The following is a 17457-nucleotide window of genomic DNA, read 5'->3' on the forward strand; positions in this document are numbered from 1 at the left end:
ACCCGCCACAATGTTAAAAATGCATGTATGCATTTGCATACACAAAGCGGCAGGCACCGCGCGGTGCGTGCCGCATTGTGTATGCAAATGCAGGGGGGTAGCACCCCCCATGTGCACCCACCCACCCCCCTTCACCATGGGGGCCCGCAGGGGACCCGGAAGTGAAGAACGCATGCCTTTCCGTTGCGGCATTGCCGCCATGGAAAAGCATCTGTTTAAGCCCATCATAATATGGCTGGCGTGTCTACTAGACACCGCCACCATATTAAACGTACGTGAGCTGTAGCCTTGTTGTCCAATACTTGGTCTAGGGAGCAAACCTTTAGATCTCTATCCTTGCTCAGATACAAAATGTTATAGCCACTTAGATTTTCAGAAACCACTGAACGCCTTGCTTTTTTCTCAAACCTGCGTTAAGCGACAGGATCTTTGCAGCTGGCATGGCTATCTCCTTTATATGGAGAATTATCAGTAAGAAGACATGGCTGACTCCTCACCTGGGTCACACGGAAAGAACTCTTTAAAGAGCAAAGTGGTCTCCAGGACCCCATTCAAAAAGAGCACTCAAGTAGGTGTCACTGGCTCTTCACTCACTCCTGATTTACTTCTGAATTTCTGGGAGGATCTGATACGGATTGGTAAAAAAATCATTTGCACTCTGAACAAGGTATGAAAGGTTTAATAACAAAAATAAAATCATCTATAACTCGGAGATTCGGTCTACCGGGAGCCCCTCCCCCCCAAACAAATCATAAAATGATCGATCTCCTAATCAGAGGCGATGCATAAATGAATATTGTTTGCTCCACTGTCTTCCAATGGGAATCACATGGCATAGTAAAATAAAATGAGAACAAAGGTGCTTGATTCAGGGATCATAAGGAAAGAAGAAGACCTTTAGCTGTAACAACAAATCAAACTTATGCAGCTGAGCCAGCTAATCAACACTTTCTCATCTCAGGATCCTAGATGTGGCAGAGACTCAAAACATCAGATATTGTTATTTCATTGAGACATGGCTGGCATGGGCATGAAAACATGGCTACAACAGATAGTTACGCTAAGACAATTGCTCATGTTAAATCTTTTCCGTTTTGACCTACATAGGAGTAAGAATCAAGACATATCCATAAACAACTAACTTAACCATTCTAGAGACTAGTATTCGAAGTTCCAATCCAGGTCATCGTGTTTATCCACTGTTTTTAGTGGATAAGATGGGAGGTACATTTGCCTCTGATAAGACTATTGATGGAGACAATGAAGACTCAAAGAGTAATATAAATCAGTATGTGGGAGGCGCATATGACTAACCCAATTTTGAGAATCTTCATTTCCCTACTTGTAAAAATACTTGCCAACCAGGACCAAATGCTCCACCCTTCAGAACAAATCCGATTGTCAACTTTATGTAAGCACTTATCAATTTCACGTCTTTGATCAATCTGTTAATGTCTGCCTAAAGCATTTCTTAATTGATGCCGGTGGTTTGAGGTACTCGGCACCAGCACTTAATTGTCAACACCAGGACTGGTACCAGTCTGCCACATGGTAGTGCTGTCTGTCTAATTAAGAGATGAGCACAACAACAGTTTTTTATAAATTAAATATTTATTAAAATGACTATTGACTGCCGTCCAAGCCATTATTAGCTATGGGGACCTGGAATAAGCTGCATTGTGAGAGTGTGATGATTAGTAATTGAGATGACACTGCAATTGACAGCGCTGGCAGGGGCAATGTGTGGTGCAAGATGCAGTGGCCTCCTAAGGAGGGCCTTGGCACTTTTTTTTATTTACAAAATAAGCACTTGAAGAGGTATAAAAGTACACCTTTCATAGCCTATACCTTCACAAACTTCACCTTTGGCACCAGAACAAAATCAAGAACCATCCTCTTCTGTACAATTACAGTTCATGGTGCTTACAATTCATCAGAGATCACCTAAGTGCAACTTTATTGGGTTCAGTACCTCCTACATTACTACTCCATCACTAGGTTACAGGATAATAAAGAAACAGGCAGTCTCAGATACTTTTCTTGGCAGTCTCTTAAAAGGGGGTGAGGTTGAACAGGGGCCTGTGTTATGGCATGTACAACTTAGGCAGGATAACAATATCCCGAAAACATCTTCTAGAAACCAGACATAGGTGTTTACAACAAAAGAAGAACGTTTCAGGCAGGTCACAGTATGGCTACAGGTATAGAATTCCCCTAATGGGATTTCAAAAAGTAAGGCGATAGCTAAGAATCAGGTCAAGCACGGTACGGAAAGCCACATTCGCTGACTCTCACAAAAATACTGCCATTTCTAGTTTTTCAGCCAGACAATAAGAGTGCCTGTAAAGTGAACAACAGGGGGTGAAATTTGTTGGTCGTAAAAACAGAATCCTCTTTTCAGAGGAAATGGCTGACAGTTGCATTGTCACATTCAGAAAGGAAGCGCCTATGCAGGTATGTTTCAAGGCATTTTTCATCTTCACTAAATCTGAAAGGAACTACAGACATTCCTTTAGAATCTGTGGGCAAGTGGGACCAAATACAACATAAAGAAAAATTGAGGCTCTGCTTCTACTGCAACAGGGAAATACAGCAAATAACAGAAGAGTGAGCATCAAAGTGGGAAGCAGGTCTTACAGCCTTTTTTTTTTTAAATGGAGTTTTATTTAGCACGGACTTGACCTGGTATTGGGTATCAGAGCGCTTTACACAGCACCAGTTTGGCTAGGCACGGGGAGATTAAGTGATTTGCCCAGAATCACAGGATGTTCAGCTTCATTGCTGAGAGTCGAACCCTGTTCCTTTTTTTAAAAAATATTTTTTTTATTCGCAACACAAAGGAGAAAGATACATATTAGTACACAAAGCCAAACAGAAACGAGAGAGGAAAAAAAGCAAAATTGCAGAATGAAAATTATAACAATTACAGAATCAGACAATTCAATAAACAATAATAACACAAATTAATATATTTGGTGTTGCAGGAACATTCCCCAAGATAAACCGCAATTTAAAATTTAAAAGAAATATTCACATGATAATGTTCACATGATAAAGGAACCCCAAATCTTATCACATATCATTAAAGACCTAGTACCTCTAAGTTTGGCCAAAGCATGTTCCATAGAATAAATATCATTAAGCAATGACCACCATTCCATAATATATGGGGGTTTAGGCGAAATCCAGGCACGGGTGATTACTAATTTAGCACATGATAATACAATAGTAATTAAAGCTTGCTGCGGAATGTAGCTAGTATGAATGTCAAGTAAAACTGAGGATGCGGTGAGAGGAGGGGAACAAACCAATTTGTTTCATTATCTTATCTAAGGCTAGCCAAAATTCAGATAACATGGGACACGAAAACAACATATGCTCCAAACCCGCCGCAAGAAGAGCACACTTGGGACATTTAGTTTGATCACTGAATGAGATGTTCGTGGACCACTTGGATATCCTTTCTGGAGTGTGATAAAGCATACAAGTGGTTTTAAACTGCTGAAGCCTCAAACTCGAAGATTGGACAGAGTTATTAATATTACGCAGAGATGAAGTAATCATAGTAGGAGTTATGTTGCACCCCAGCTTTGTGCTCCATTTTTCAGCTAATTTGGTACAATCAATAATTTTGTAAGTATTGAGACATTTAAAGCCAATACTGATTAAAGATTTATCCTTATGTGAATAAAAGCACTCCCAAAAATCAGAATCCGGTATCTCACAAAGTTTCATCTAATGAATAAGAAAATCATATATTTGCATATACTTGAATCTCATTGATTCTGTAACTTTATATAAAATGTCTCAAAACTCAGAAAACCTTGTGTACCATATAAATCCCCAAGTGTCTTAATGCCATGTGCAAGCCATATATTTGCAGTGCCATCGCTAAAAATCCCTGGAAGTCCAGGATTACCCCATAACAAGAGTTTAGGATGAAAAAAAGAAGTATGGCAAAAAGCCAAAATATTAAGCCATATCTGGCCATATCCCTGGTGGTCTTAAATTTGACCCTTTTAAAATAATTTGGATCATTAGCTCTTAACAAAAACATATTTGAATCCAAATTTAACATAAAGATATGAAAGTAAAGTTGATTATCTGTATTAAGTAGACACCGTAAACGACCTAGGAAGGTTGCCCAAAAATATAGCTTAAAATCAGGAAAGTTGAGCCCTCCATTATCTAATGCGCCTTTGAGCGACACCATGGACCGACGAGCTTTGCGATATCCCCAAATAAAACTAATAAATATTCCGTCCAATTTTTTTTTTAAAAAGGTTACTAAGTGAAAGAGGGATGGATCGGAATAAATAAAGAAATTTAGGAAGTATTTTCATTTTAATCAAGTTAATCCTACTAATGATATTTAAAGAGAGTTTATGCCATTTCTTTAAAAGTATAACAGTAGATTTAACCAAAGCGTCATAATTAACTCTAACTAACCCCCAAGTAAGTAGCAGTCTGGCATAATCCTGATATTGCAACTGATGGTTTATGGTTAGTAATTATTTGAGTTTTATTTAAATTTAATTTATATACGGAGACATCTCCGAATCTGCTAGCCTCAGTAGTTATTCCATGTACCGCCTATACAACATCAGTGGAATAAATGGCAATATCATCGGCGTATGCCGTTATCTTCAATGAGTGAGGAACCGAACTAAAAGGAATAATACATGATTGTGATTGCAGAGCTTGAAGGAATGCTTCCATTGAGAGGGAAAACAAAAGGGGCGACAAGGGTCACCCCTGACGGGTGCCCAGGGATATAGAAAAAGGGGCCGATGTCAAGCCCGCGTAACTAACTTTCGCAATAGGGTTATCATATAAAGACCGAGTCCAGCTCATAAATTTACCATTCAGGCCGAAAGTAGTCATTACCGACCAGAGATAGTCCCACCCCACTCGGTCGAAAGCCTTCTCCGCATCAAGTAGAATCATACCGAGTGGGGTGGAATCTGTCTCTGCTATGTCAAAGGCAGTTATAGCCATATTGATATGAGCTGTGGTATCCCTGCCTATTGCGACCCCATGCTGCTGCGGATTAACTATTTTGGGTATAAATGGAGCCAAACGAGTAGCCAACACTTTTGCAAATACCTTGGCATCTGCATTAGTAAGCGAAATGGGTCGGTAAGACCCACATTCGTCAGCCGGCTTGCCCTTTTTCAGAAAGAAAACCAGTTTAACACTGTTCCAGGAGTTCGGAGCTTTCCCATTGTCACCAATAAAATTAATGACCTGTTGGAAAATAGGTAATAACTGCAGATTTTATGAACCTCTACAGGTATCGTATCTTCAAGCCAGAAAAAGGGATTGAGGCTACTATGCCTGCACTGGTAACACAGTCCCTAAAGTATACATATGTGTGGGTGCAAAAAGGTCTGGGATACAATCCCCTAGATCCCAAAATTAGAAAACAAAAAATTTGTTTTACAAATCAGATATACAAAAAGTGACCCTGCACACCTCAAAATTGATAATAATAAACAAGACAGTATAAATGCTATTTGTGCATATGATCGCAATCACTCCAATAGTTCTCCCAAGAATTCCAAAGTCAAATTTCTTCTTTAAGCAGATTCTTTTTATTCACAGTTGATGATTAAAAACCAATAGCCAACGCGTTTCGTCCGTGGCCGGACTTCTTCAGGGCTACATTTAAAACACAAAAATATATATATAAACATATTTACATCAGGAAAAATATACTCCTTTTCAACGTTAACCATACAGTTATTTACAAAAATAGGTCAAGAAAAACCAGACATTCCACAATAAGCATTTGTTAAGAAATAGACCTTGGGGTTTTACTTTCCTTCTTTTCTCAGGGAGAACAAAATAACATGACTTGCACTAGCTATATATTTAACGCACATGTTTCAAAAAATGTTTGTCTGACAGAGGATTTCAGAACAAATTTGACAATATTTTAACCCCTTTAGTTTAGCGAGTATGATCACGAAAAAATGCAAAAATTGATGAGCCACGGCGTATCTACTCATTCACGGTCAGTTGATAAGTATACAAATCCTACAAATTAGTTCCATTAATTATCAAGTACACAATACCTTTTTGTCGAATTTTCTATTTGGTACTGCTTCACATTGGTCTTCACACTTGAAATTCAAATATCCTGTGAATGGATATTTGAGATCTTTAGTATTTCAAACAGTAATTATTTCATTGGTAAAGTGTTACCACTAACTTGCTTTTCCATCCTTCATCATATTGATGGATCACAAAGGATAAGAACACAATGTTGGGCAATCATTACTAAACATGAACGTAATTTCTTAACTAGAAAGATCAACCAAACTATAAGAATCCAAAAAGAAAGCTTTTATCACTTACTTCAAATAAATAAGAGGATCATATATGAAAGATACACCATGTTTTCAAATTTTCATCAAGGTAAGGCAATTGTTAGCCTACAAGAAAAACAGTTTTCAGAAAATATTTACAGATACCCATAAACTTACATATTCTATTTACATTGGTTAGGAGAATTTCTATACATAAGTGATTTAAAACCACAACTCATTTTTGATTTGTATTTATTATTGTGTGTGGGGTCCTACTAACAGACTCTCCGACTCCCTTACAAAAAATATATAGTCTGATTCATTATTGCAGTTCCCCAGTTGTTTGGAAGTAACAGGAAAATAGATGGCCGCCATCTTTGAAAGCCTTCGTTTGTATAATATACAGCATCAAATAAGTGCTGGTAAACTCTTAGACTTCCCCATAACAAAGGAGAAATTCCATAGTTAAACATCACAAATCATTTTTGTTTTCTATTAATTCTTTTGAGTGGAGTCCCACTAGTAGGCTCTCTGACTCCCTCTTTACAAAATGAGTTGTTGTTGCAATTCCCGAGTCTTTGGCAATACCAACCAAATATGCAAATGGCCGCCATCTTTGAAAGCCATCGTTTGTATATTATATAACATCAGGTAAATACTGATAATACTCCACGACTCCCTCGTAACAACAGGGTCCAAGGTCACACTTCCCAAGTTATTTATAAATGACAGAAAAACAACCGCCGTCTTTAAAGCCGATGTTCGCATAACAGAAGGTATCATTTACGAACACCCCAATGTGTATTCCAAAACCATATCCATTATCTAGGAAAGCGACCAGTTTATAAACGGGAAGAAATTTTTTTTAGCGGTCAAAAATTACCCCTGCATTCAAACCAAGTATTATGGTTTCCCTTAGGCTTACTCACCAATAGTAAGATGTCTGCGTCTCGTATTACATGTGGTCGTCTGGTACAAAGTGAGAGCTGCGAGGACACGCTATATATACTCTTAGTAATGGATAGTAATTACCAATTAACACTAATAATTACTAATTAAGAGAAGTCAGAGATAGATGGTATCAAAATCTACTCGATAATGGCCGCCATCTTTGAGTAGTCCGATGTAATATAGATTTGTTCACCGGTAATCTCTGGGCTGAACAAAAAAGCCGTTAGTAACTGCATATAGCTGCAAAATAGTAGCGAGACATACTAAGTATTAATCGAATCGATGACACTTTACAGTGTATATGTTTTGTTCGCGAACTCGCGAAAAAAGGCCGACATTTTGGAATGGTCGAACAAACACACAAAAATCTACAGTAATACTCGCCGCCATTTTAAGATAGGCAATCCGAAGTGCGTAGATATGTTTATAAACCTTCTCCTCACCAAAAGAGATGACAAATATGCGTTTCACGATGTTCAACAATATGAACAAGGATAAACGCTCTGTAATTTATCCATTTCCAGGATAGTTTTGGTATTTGCGATGTATATATACATTCAAAGATGGCCGCCAAATGTTAAACACAAACAACAACAAGAGCTAGTTGTAATCAGTGGTTGCTGTCACTAACACAGTCGCCATTTTAGGCTAGTAAAGTGAACATGAAAACTGATTGCATTTCATGGGGTAATTCCCTTACATCCTGAATTTTGTGGAGTATAAATTGACAAATGCAGATAAGCAAAATAAAAGGATATGGCGGCAATGGCTTAGGTCAGGCATCCCAGTTTTTACATACAGCTATAGTTTTTAAGTTAATTTGTGAAACATTTTATGTTAAATACGATTTTATGACAAAGTACAACACAATTCTCTCAATGAAATGTCCATTATCAGCTTTTTGCTGTAGACATATGGATTTCAGAAAGTACCATTTCAAAAATGGCTCATAAAGTGTCAGCAATCTGATGCAAATCAGGACACAAGAGAGGGTTATATCATGCAATCACTGAATACTCATAAATAGAGATTCAAAAAAGTAGAAATTCATATTTCTACAAAAAGTGATGGAATTCATTATTTATATTCAAGCCCAGATTCAAAGATCTCAATCTGCATATCCAGCGTGCCTCTAGTTGTCTGAGGCACGTTGTCCTATCTCCACCACGTTTACCTGAAGGGACTCTGTCAATTGCATGAAATTTAATCTCCTTTTCATTAGGATGATTCTCAGAAATATGTTGTGCCACAGGACTTCGGATGTCATTATGTCTTATGTCTCTGATATGCTCTTGAATTCGTATTTTCAAGCATCTAATGCTGCTGCCTACATAGATCATCTCGCAAGCGCAAATGATAACATAAACAGAAAAAGTTGTATTGCAATTTATGAAAGAGGTGATCCTATGCTTCTTCAGACTATTGTAACTATAGTTGACAATCTTATTCATTCCATATTCACATACTGAGCAGTTGCCACATACAAAGAAACCCGCCGGTTTCTCTGTTAGCCATGCAGAACCACTCTTTTTTGGTGGATTTACATAACTGGGGCAGAGGATATTTTTGAATGTTGTCCCCTTCTTATAGACAACCCTGGGTTTGTCAGAAATGACACCTAAGGGCAATGTGTCAGATCTCAAAAGATGCCAATGTCTCCTTAAGATGTTATAAATGTGACTACTATACATACCGTACTTTGTCACAAATGCACATTGAGTTAAGGAGGTGTCTGTGTTCTTTTTGGGTTGTTTAATCAGAGTCTCGCAGCGTTTCTTTTTTCTAACCTTGCTCTCCACCTTCACAATGTCATTTTTTGCATAACCCCTTGCCAAAAAGTCAGTCTTCATCCTATCAATGGTGTCATCAAAATTAGCCTCTTCACTGCAATTGCGGCGTGCACGTATCATCTCACCATATGGGATGGCTACTATGGTATTTCTCGGATGACAACTATCAGCATGCAGTATGCTGTTGCACGCGGTCGGTTTTATATGTATGTCACTTTGAATTGTGCCATTCTTTGCATACAGTTTTAGATCAAGGAATACAATTTCCTCTTTAGAATGGTTAATGGTCAAGGAAAATATCATCGATGTAACGGACGTAAAAGATTATGTCGTCCATCCATTTCGTGGCGCCATGTAGTGTGGGAGGATGGGCTTTTCACGTTCGTTACTATGGACGTGGAAAGCCTGTACACATGCATTGAATTGAGAAATGGGATAAGGTCGTTACAGCATTTTCTTTATAAACGAAACGCCAGTCATCTTGAGCATACTCAAATGTTGCTGACTATGGCTGATTTAATCTTGACACGCAATGTTTTCTTGCATGAGGATGACTGGTATCTACAGATGCAGGGTACTGCCATGGGTTCCAGGTTTGCTCCATCTTATGCAAACCTCTTTATGGGTTTGTATGAGATGGAGCATGCCTGGGGCCATGGCGCCACGAAATGGATGGACGACATAATCTTTTACGTCCGTTACATCGATGATATTTTCCTTATTTGGAAGGGAAGCACTGACGGATTGATTGATTATTTTCAGTATTTGAATGGAAATGATCGTAATATCAGACTGACCATTAACCATTCTAAAGAGGAAATTGTATTCCTTGATCTAAAACTGTATGCAAAGAATGGCACAATTCAAAGTGACATACATATAAAACCGACCGCGTGCAACAGCATACTGCATGCTGATAGTTGTCATCCGAGAAATACCATAGTAGCCATCCCATATGGTGAGATGATACGTGCACGCCGCAATTGCAGTGAAGAGGCTAATTTTGATGACACCATTGATAGGATGAAGACTGACTTTTTGGCAAGGGGTTATGCAAAAAATGACATTGTGAAGGTGGAGAGCAAGGTTAGAAAAAAGAAACGCTGCGAGACTCTGATTAAACAACCCAAAAAGAACACAGACACCTCCTTAACTCAATGTGCATTTGTGACAAAGTACGGTATGTATAGTAGTCACATTTATAACATCTTAAGGAGACATTGGCATCTTTTGAGATCTGACACATTGCCCTTAGGTGTCATTTCTGACAAACCCAGGGTTGTCTATAAGAAGGGGACAACATTCAAAAATATCCTCTGCCCCAGTTATGTAAATCCACCAAAAAAGAGTGGTTCTGCATGGCTAACAGAGAAACCGGCGGGTTTCTTTGTATGTGGCAACTGCTCAGTATGTGAATATGGAATGAATAAGATTGTCAACTATAGTTACAATAGTCTGAAGAAGCATAGGATCACCTCTTTCATAAATTGCAATACAACTTTTTCGGTTTATGTTATCATTTGCGCTTGCGAGATGATCTATGTAGGCAGCAGCATTAGATGCTTGAAAATACGAATTCAAGAGCATATCAGAGACATAAGACATAATGACATCCGAAGTCCTGTGGCACAACATATTTCTGAGAATCATCCTAATGAAAAGGAGATTAAATTTCATGCAATTGACAGAGTCCCTTCAGGTAAACGTGGTGGAGATAGGACAACGTGCCTCAGACAACTAGAGGCACGCTGGATATGCAGATTGAGATCTTTGAATCTGGGCTTGAATATAAATAATGAATTCCATCACTTTTTGTAGAAATATGAATTTCTACTTTTTTGAATCTCTATTTATGAGTATTCAGTGATTGCATGATATAACCCTCTCTTGTGTCCTGATTTGCATCAGATTGCTGACACTTTATGAGCCATTTTTGAAATGGTACTTTCTGAAATCCATATGTCTACAGCAAAAAGCTGATAATGGACATTTCATTGAGAGAATTGTGTTGTACTTTGTCATAAAATCGTATTTAACATAAAATGTTTCACAAATTAACTTAAAAACTATAGCTGTATGTAAAAACTGGGATGCCTGACCTAAGCCATTGCCGCTATATCCTTTTATTTTGCTTATCTGCATTTGTCAATTTATACTCCACAAAATTCAGGATGTAAGGGAATTACCCCATGAAATGCAATCAGTTTTCATGTTCACTTTACTAGCCTAAAATGGCGACTGTGTTAGTGACAGCAACCACTGATTACAACTAGCTCTTGTTGTTGTTTGTGTTTAACATTTGGCGGCCATCTTTGAATGTATATATACATCGCAAATACCAAAACTATCCTGGAAATGGATAAATTACAGAGCGTTTATCCTTGTTCATATTGTTGAACATCGTGAAACGCATATTTGTCATCTCTTTTGGTGAGGAGAAGGTTTATAAACATATCTACGCACTTCGGATTGCCTATCTTAAAATGGCGGCGAGTATTACTGTAGATTTTTGTGTGTTTGTTCGACCATTCCAAAATGTCGGCCTTTTTTCGCGAGTTCGCGAACAAAACATATACACTGTAAAGTGTCATCGATTCGATTAATACTTAGTATGTCTCGCTACTATTTTGCAGCTATATGCAGTTACTAACGGCTTTTTTGTTCAGCCCAGAGATTACCGGTGAACAAATCTATATTACATCGGACTACTCAAAGATGGCGGCCATTATCGAGTAGATTTTGATACCATCTATCTCTGACTTCTCTTAATTAGTAATTATTAGTGTTAATTGGTAATTACTATCCATTACTAAGAGTATATATAGCGTGTCCTCGCAGCTCTCACTTTGTACCAGACGACCACATGTAATACGAGACGCAGACATCTTACTATTGGTGAGTAAGCCTAAGGGAAACCATAATACTTGGTTTGAATGCAGGGGTAATTTTTGACCGCTAAAAAAAATTTCTTCCCGTTTATAAACTGGTCGCTCTCCTAGATAATGGATATGGTTTTGGAATACACATTGGGGTGTTCGTAAATGATACCTTCTGTTATGCGAACATCGGCTTTAAAGACGGCGGTTGTTTTTCTGTCATTTATAAATAACTTGGGAAGTGTGACCTTGGACCCTGTTGTTACGAGGGAGTCGTGGAGTATTATCAGTATTTACCTGATGTTATATAATATACAAACGATGGCTTTCAAAGATGGCGGCCATTTGCTTATTTGGTTGGTATTGCCAAAGACTCGGGAATTGCAACAACAACTCATTTTGTAAAGAGGGAGTCAGAGAGCCTACTAGTGGGACTCCACTCAAAAGAATTAATAGAAAACAAAAATGATTTGTGATGTTTAACTATGGAATTTCTCCTTTGTTATGGGGAAGTCTAAGAGTTTACCAGCACTTATTTGATGCTGTATATTATACAAACGAAGGCTTTCAAAGATGGCGGCCATCTATTTTCCTGTTACTTCCAAACAACTGGGGAACTGCAATAATGAATCAGACTATATATTTTTTGTAAGGGAGTCGGAGAGTCTGTTAGTAGGACCCCACACACAATAATAAATACAAATCAAAAATGAGTTGTGGTTTTAAATCACTTATGTATAGAAATTCTCCTAACCAATGTAAATAGAATATGTAAGTTTATGGGTATCTGTAAATATTTTCTGAAAACTGTTTTTCTTGTAGGCTAACAATTGCCTTACCTTGATGAAAATTTGAAAACATGGTGTATCTTTCATATATGATCCTCTTATTTATTTGAAGTAAGTGATCAAAGCTTTCTTTTTGGATTCTTATAGTTTGGTTGATCTTTCTAGTTAAGAAATTACGTTCATGTTTAGTAATGATTGCCCAACATTGTGTTCTTATCCTTTGTGATCCATCAATATGATGAAGGATGGAAAAGCAAGTTAGTGGTAACACTTTACCAATGAAATAATTACTGTTTGAAATACTAAAGATCTCAAATATCCATTCACAGGATATTTGAATTTCAAGTGTGAAGACCAATGTGAAGCAGTACCAAATAGAAAATTCGACAAAAAGTTATTGTGTACTTGATAATTAATGGAACTAATTTGTAGGATTTGTATACTTATCAACTGACCGTGAATGAGTAGATACGCCGTGGCTCATCAATTTTTGCATTTTTTCGTGATCATACTCGCTAAACTAAAAGGGTTAAAATATTGTCAAATTTGTTCTGAAATCCTCTGTCAGACAAACATTTTTTGAAACATGTGCGTTAAATATATACCTAGTGCAAGTCATGTTATTTTGTTCTCCCTGAGAAAAGAAGGAAAGTAAAACCCCAAGGTCTATTTCTTAACAAATGCTTATTGTGGAATGTCTGGTTTTTCTTGACCTATTTTTGTAAATAACTGTATGGTTAACGTTGAAAAGGAGTATATTTTTCCTGATGTAAATATGTTTATATATATATTTTTGTGTTTTAAATGTAGCCCTGAAGAAGTCCGGCCACGGACGAAACGCGTTGGCTATTGGTTTTAAATCATCAACTGTGAATAAAAAGAATCTGCTTAAAGAAGAAATTTGACTTTGGAATTCTTGGGAGAACTATTGGAGTGATTGCGATCATATGCACAAATAGCATTTATACTGTCTTGTTTATTATTATCAATTTTGAGGTGTGCAGGGTCACTTTTAGGTATCGTATCTTCCCCTGTCGCTTTTCCCGATGGTAGGGAAAAAACTCGCTTTGTCTGATCTCAAGCTGTCTGATACAATCCGACAGCTGATCAAGCCCGGGAAAGTCCAGTTTTTCTAAAATGTTATGATCCAGATAATCCTGAACACTAACCAATGTAGGGCAGCTTTCAGGTGTGTATAATTTCTCGTAAAACACTGCAAACTGTTCTAATATCTGTAATGGTTGATCATATATTATATTATTAGGGCCACTCAAGTTTTTAATTATAGTGTTAGCTCTCTCATCCGCTACTTTATAGGCTAAAAGTTTCCCGATTTTATCTCCACTCTCATATTGGGAAATATGAAATTTATGTAATTTTATACTACTTTTCTCCCAGAGTATTGTTTTTAGAGTAGCTTTTAATCGTCCTAACTGTAATCCTAATCCCACCATATTAGCAGACCGTAAGCGGAGAGCGTCTGCCAGTAAAAGTTCAATTGAAAGAATATTGTTAGTCAGTGTTTTATCTGTTTTACGACGCTCAGAGTTCTGTTGAAAAAGACATTTCTGAGTGAACCCCCGGATATTAGCCTTACAGGCATCCCAAACAATAATACATGAAGTAGAATTAAGATTAAGTTCAATAAAATCTATAATGTGTAATTTAAGACGGGAGATAAACAAAGTATTAGTGAATAGATGCCTAGGAAAGGAAAACGTCCGGGGGGTGTATGAGTTTGTGCAACATTAAACAAAAGAAGAATAGGATTGTGGTCTGAGGTGACTCGTGGGCATAGTTCTATGGATCTAGTATTCACAACGTTATCCGATACCCAGGCCATGTCAATTCAAGAACAGAGTTTATGAGGGGCAGAATAATACGTATAGCCAGGGGCATTATGGTGAATGCTACATCAAACATCTTTAATATTATGGATGCGTCCTATTTCTAAGATAGCAGTACGAGTTCTGTGCATACGTTGGAACGCTCCATGCCGGGTGGTATCAAGTTGGTAATCCATAATACAATTAAAGTCCCCCATAATAACAAGTTCTCCTTCCCATTTCAAAAGTTCCATATTCAATTGATCAAAAACAAAAGAGTCATCAAAGTTTGAGCCATAAACCACACAAAAAACAAATTTACATTTTTCAACCAGTAATTGCACAATAGCCCATCGCCCACTCTTATGACAAACAGTTTTACAGATTTCTACTTTATAGCGTCAGTCTTTAAGGATGGCAACCCCCCTGATAGAAGCATTAAAGGTAGAACAGATTATAACCTCACACCCAAGTTGCCCCAATACCTTTCTATCTTTGTAAGCGATGTGGGTCTCAGATAAGAAAACAAAATGTGGATAATACAGTACAAGCTCTTCCTGGACCAGGCGTCTTTTACTTTTATTATTAAGACCTGCAACATTCCATGCCAAGCATCTCGAGTTGCTTTTTCCCCACCCAAAAAAAACATTTAACCACCCCAACACTTCCTCCCGTTCCCCCTGCTCCCTCCCCTCCCACGATAGGGTACACCCCCCAATGTACTGCTGCCGCTGAATTAGCAGCTACCTTGAGGAGCAGCATGAGGCTCAACCTACTACCCTACCCATAAGTACCTGAAAAGAAAAAGAGAAGGAAGGAGAAAAGTGTGATTAAGTTAGAGATCTAACCTTTCCTTCTCTCAAAACTAAGCGAGTGTAGATAATGCATTCTCTGCTTCCTTTAAGTCAGTAAAAAAATAAGTACGTCCTCCCTTAATAATTTTTAGGCGGGCAGGCTCCTGTAGGAACACTTGTCCACCAAGAGATTTAAACGGATCAATAAGTTTACGTAACTGCCACCGTCTGTCCATGGTGGCCTTACTAAGATCCGATCGTACAAAAAAGGACAGGTTTTCAATAATAACAGGTGAATTAGGCCTAACTTTGAAAGATACGGCCTGTCTCAATAGGAAATTCCCAAAATTAATAAGGAAGGGACGGGGAAATTTATTTCCCTTGTTCCTCTGAACAAGTGGTAACCTGTGAACTCTCTGGAGTTGGGAGTCCCAATCCCAATCAGATAGATCCGGGAAAGCCTTCCGAAATAGGTTTACGACAAATGCCCTAGGATCTGCCCCCTCAGTGCCCTCTGGGGTACCAGAAAGTCTCAAATTTGAGCGTCTCTGGCGATTTTCTAAATCTTCAACTTTTAACTGTAAGGCCAAGAGCTGGACATCATGTTGACTCATAATAATTTCTGTACGGGCTGACACGTCTTCTATCTTAACCACCCTATGCTGTAGATCTTCCATCTCCTGTGACATCCCCCATCTTAAGAGTAATTTCTTGTAGAGAGTTCTGCAGCTTGCTGTTATCCTCGCGTAGTTGAAGAAAATGCTCTTGGGCTTCCTGCCGATGGCTAGTTAAAGTTTGCAGTATAATATCAAGAGATGAGTTAACAGTCCCTTGTTCTCCTAATGATATTGGTCCGGAGATAGTGGTTGGGAGATGCGATATCACAGTAGGTATTAGGGCAGGTGACGTTACTGAGATTACAGCATATAGCATTGTGTTATTTACAGGTGTTTCTTCAGTAGAAGGGGTCATAACAGAACATATAACTTCTGGAGCAATTTCATGGGCTCCTACCAAAGATACAGTATCTGTAGGTATGGATGGCAGCTGAGAAACCCCGGTGGTGGGTGGTAGATCTTCTGATAAAACTGGGAAGACCCGAGTAGCTTCGTGATCTGGCGGACTTGTGGCAGACAGTCTCAGAGTCATATTCTTCGCCAGCCCTTTTGCTTGGATCCATTTCCTAAGAGGGCTTTTCTCCACAAGAAGGGGCTTCCGGATAGGAGGGGCGGAGATTAGGGAAGGAGCATTTACTAACCCAAGAGTTTTTACTTTCTTGTTCTTGGTTTTCAGCTTCAATTTAGCCTTATCTCTCCTGGCTAGCAGATATCTGGCAGTATCAAGCGGAGAAGCAATTCTGTCATATCTTCATATTCATCATTGGAAACATCTTCACCACCTACCCCTTCCCCCACCGCTTGTGAGTGATCATTAACTGGTTCAGCTGCCTCCAAGCTTGTAATCGGTAAATTATCAGGTATCCTGACCATGGGAGAAATATACCCCTCCGAAGAGTCGGAAGCCAATATCAGGCTATCTTCAATTCCCGAGTTTACAGTCTCTGGAGAAATAGCCTCAGCGGTTGTTATAGCCAGAGTCTCAATCACAACCTCCCCCCACTTTGTCGCCTTTAGAGGTCTTATTTTTAGTAATGGTAGTAGTCCCAGTAGATCCAGATATAACAAGCACGGGTGGTCGAAGCACTTGCTTACCCAATGAAACTGAAGTCGTTCTTCCTGTAGATGTAGTCAACTCACTTGCTGTATCTGTGGCTGTAGCTGTTATTTGCGAAAAAACAGCATAGTTTAGCGCAGCAGCATTCACAACACTAAGCGTAGGGTCCGATGCCGGCGCCATCATTGTTACCGCCACCTCCACCGTGGCGTTTTTGTTCGCGCGTGTAGCTCTCGGAACATTCTTGGGAGCCATCAGGAATCGAGGACCCTGCACTGAGCTCTCCGCGTCTGCGTTCGAAATCGGGGATAGTCCAAGTTGCAGCCCAAGACCAAACCAGCTGAGCGTCGACCCGCCGACCAGCCGCGGGATAGCACGCCGGATGGCCGATAGAAAAGCCAGAGGCAGCCTCTGCATCTGTTGCCAAAAAACCCGCGAAAAACAACC

The sequence above is a fragment of the Lissotriton helveticus genome, chromosome 3_2 (assembly GCF_964261635.1).
Source record: "Lissotriton helveticus chromosome 3_2, aLisHel1.1, whole genome shotgun sequence".
NCBI lineage: Eukaryota > Metazoa > Chordata > Amphibia > Caudata > Salamandridae > Lissotriton > Lissotriton helveticus.